We start from the raw sequence: 3986 nt of genomic DNA, 5'->3' as shown, positions 1-3986 counted from the left end.
GTTGGTTCTCCTGAGCTCCCTGGGACTCTGCTCCAGCCCCTGCTGCCCACATTTCCTCCTGGATTTGGGAAAGGCTCTCTGGGCAGCCATCCAAGGGGAGCCAGACCTTCCTCCTCTGCAGACAATGTTGTCTCTGTTAACAGCAGAAAATAATCAAATATTAAAGAGGGCTGGATAAAGGCCTTGCAAAGAGCAATTAATTTGATGCACTGAAGGTTTGCAGATCAATTTCCAGCCCCGGGCAGCCTCACTTGACAGGTCTAAATGATGTTGTCACCCAGAAGGGCACAGATTGGGATGTCTCTGTGATCTGCAGAGTGTTCCATTGTTCCTCGCCTGCAATGTGTGTTTTGGCAGAGGAGATTTTCCCTCTCTGTGCATCCAGGGGATCTCTGGAAGCTCACTGATGGAAACCCAACTCACACCTTCCCCTCGGCACTCCCTTCCCACTGTTAAACGTGGAGTGAATTTAGCAAAAAAGGCATTTCTGGCCCATTATCTCATCAGGTATTTTTTCCAGGCTCAGAAACCACACTAAACCTGTTCACACAAACATCAAAGTGTTTGCATTTCTTTCCTCTCTGCTCCTCCTCTACCAGCTCCTCTGCCCTGTCCAGGGGGACAAAGCCCTGATTTTACACTTTTTATGCTTGATAGAGAAAAAATTCTCTCCTCACATTCAGTGTGACAAAACTTTCTGTTACTTTTCTGTGAGGAACTGATTTTGAACACTTTCCACCCACAGTGGGATCTTCTCCTGCAGAACCTCCAGGGTGACAGGAACACTGTGGGTTATTTCTGTGTTCGGATTGTCCACCTCTATCTCAGCTGATGAAGTTATTTGCAGCTCAGCCGTTTCCATGTCATTGCCCTCACTTTGTTCTTTAATAGAGAAGGAATCTGCTGTGGCTTTGCTCTCCCTTGATGGAGGAAAATTCTCTCCTCACATTCAGTGTGACAAAACTTTGTTAATTTTCTGTGAGAAACTCGATTTGAACACTTTCCACTCACAGTGTGGTCACTCTCTTCTGGGTTCTACCTTTCTTGCAGAACCCTTCAGGGTGTGGATGGAGCTCAGGGGGTTATTTCTGTGTTAGGATTGTCCACCTCTACCTCAGTTGATGAAGTTATTTGCAGCTCAGCCGTTTCCATGTCATTGCTCTCACTTTGTTCTTTAACAGAGAAGGAATCTGCCGCGGCTTTGCTCTCCCTTAAATCTGTATTCCGCTGCTGTCTCGTCTGTTTAATACATTTCCTTTACAAACCTCGACTTATGTTTTAGCCTAATGCCAGCAAGAGCTCTGGAAAGATTTATTCTTCTGGGCCCTAATGTGAAATGAGTAATGCTACAACTGGCTCCCTTGGTAGCAGCAACACGTTTTACTACTGATTGTCAGAAACAATAAAAAAGAGAATACGTTGGTAGTTTCTGCGCTATTTGCTTCCTGGGATTTTTGTCCTGAATTAACCTCCCCAAATATATTGCATGAGTAACTTTGGAGAAGTTCTCAGCGTGTGGGGAGGAGAGGAACGGGGAGAAGAAATTGAGTTGTTGTTGTTGGAGGTTTTGGTAATAAATAGAGAGAGAATGAGGGGTTGGTGACCAGGCTGGGGTGACACACAGGGCAGCCACTGCCTGGTGTCCTCTGGGATTTCCAGAGCACAGAAATCATCTCCTCCCAGCACGGAATTTGCATATCCACAGCTGGAATTAAGTTGTGTCTCCACTCCGCCAACACGCAACCCCAACGTGTGCTGCAAAAATCAAAGCTTTTCCAACCTCAATTCTCTTAAAAAAACTACCATTTTGGCTCAAATTTTTGGGTCCTAGCACAGCCCAAGGGTGTCCTTTTAAAGCAATGGTTGATCGCTTGGCTCAGCACCAGAGCCTGGATTTGTTTTATTAGTTTTGCCGGGAAATGCAAGTGCTTTCTGCTCTAGTTATAAAATAGATGAGCATGGCACTGTTTTATAGATAAAAATACTGAAAATTAATTTGTTAGCAGCCATCCAAGCTCTCCCTGGCTTTTACAGGAAGGAGCTCTAGAAAGCTATAAAAGGAAAGCTCATGTTTGGATTAAAAACGCAAATAAAACCAAGGCTGATATTTGACAATTGATCTAACCCCCTGGCTGAGCAGCTCAGGAGTGCTTCAGCCTGCCTCACCTCCAGCCCGGTGAAGTTCAGCAGTTCTTGTTGTTATTTAAAATACATCAATTACCCGGGAATGTCAGGAGAGGAGTGACCTGGAGTGGCTGCTAGCAGAGCCTCCGGGGAAAAAGCTCTGGGCGAGGGAAGATCGCTTTTCTCCTTGGCCAGAGGAGATTTCCCAGGGCTGTAAGGCAGGACCTGCCTGCCTGTGGCAGAGCGGTGTTAATTAACGCTGTCCTTAATGACTTAACAAGGTGTCCAACGCAGTTTGTACCTTCATTCCACCTCCAGTCGCTGCTCCCCTCTGGGCCTTGGCAGGAATATTGTTCTCCCTCAGCAATATCCTCTGCTTTATCCTTCCCCACGTCCTCTCCCATGCTGTGGCATTTCCTGATTCGTGTGTTAAGCTCCACAAATAGGTTTTCCAGAGCCGTTTATTTGGCTGTTTCACACCAGTGAGAGCAGCTGAGGTTTGGGAAACACATCAGACCCGACTGGGATGTAATTTCAGCGAGGTTTGGACCAAATTCTCCCATCACAAGTTCTCCTCCTGGCTCTGCCCTGGTGAAGCTGCTCTTTGACACCCTAACTGCGCTGCAAAGGACACGGCGAGGATTTTCACATTTGTTTTACATGTGTTGGACTAAACTTCCAGCAGCTCAAAAGCTAATATCCCACCTGTCCTCTCTATCACTCACTGGAGAAGGACGAAAGGCAATTAAAATCACCGGCAGTGTCAGGAACATGACGGGAGCTGACGTTTTTGGGTTGCGGAGCGCGGCTCGCGATGGATGGCTCTGCAGAAATTGTCACATCTCATCTGCGTCTCCTGCCAGAGCTCATTGCCCGAAACGCCGCCGGGCTTTCCAAATTGCCATGCTTTAGAAACAACTACCCTGTCGGAATTTTTTATTTTCACCCAGGCTGAGGCTCAGGGAGTTGATGTTGCATTGAATTTGTGGATCTTCTCCCATCGCTGGAAGTGTCCAAAGCCAGGTTGGATCAGCCTGGGATGGTGGAAGGTGTCCCTGCCATGGAAAGGGTGGGATGGGATGAGTTTTCAAGTCCTTCCAACCCAAACAATTCCATATTTTGGTGGTTCTGTGGCTGAACAGAGCCAGCAGTGCAAAGCAGAGAAGGGAGGCAGTGTTTGAGTCGCTGCTGTCAGCACTGATTTAACAGTTTACCCACTTACAGCCCAAAGAGAAAATCACACATTTTCAGTTTGCTGGGACTGGGAAGCAAACTTTGCATTGCAGCTGCGCTGAGAAGTTGGCTGCGATCAGACACTCGGGATGAGATGTAAAATTGGTTTCCTGCTATTTAAACCACTTTATTCTGGCAGAATCCACGCGTTGGCCACAGCTGGGCACAGCTGGGCGAGCGACTGGAAAATGTGGGATGGTTTTCCCTCGGAGTTCATGGCCTAAATAAATAGTTCCCAGCACGAGGGTTGAAGGGAACACCTGAGCACTGCCCAGGGAGCAGAGATGCAGAGCCAGCCGGGCAAGCTGGCTCCCAAAATCAGCCCAGCTCCTCGCGGCGTGGAGGAAATATTAATTGTGATTTCAATGAAATCCCTCAGGACTTCCCGTGGCTCGTGTCCAACCCCATCTCACCACTTCAAACCTAATTTTTGGAGGACTTGAGCGAGGTCTTTAAATAGTTTGCAGCTGTGTGAGCTCTAAAAATAAAGGAAAAAAAAAAGCCCAAATTGGCTTTGAACACCTGTGAGTTGGGGATTTGGCTGTGCTGCTCCCTCATCTCTCGTTGGCAGATCCATAACCACGGTTATGAACTGCGAGAGAAGTGTTTTAAAATATCATTTAGGTGAA

This window comes from Lichenostomus cassidix, unplaced genomic scaffold (assembly GCF_008360975.1).
Source record: "Lichenostomus cassidix isolate B80296 unplaced genomic scaffold, HeHo_3.0 HiC_scaffold_818, whole genome shotgun sequence".
NCBI lineage: Eukaryota > Metazoa > Chordata > Aves > Passeriformes > Meliphagidae > Lichenostomus > Lichenostomus cassidix.
The sequence above is the reverse complement of the archived record's forward strand: the minus strand, read 5'-3'. Positions refer to the sequence as shown.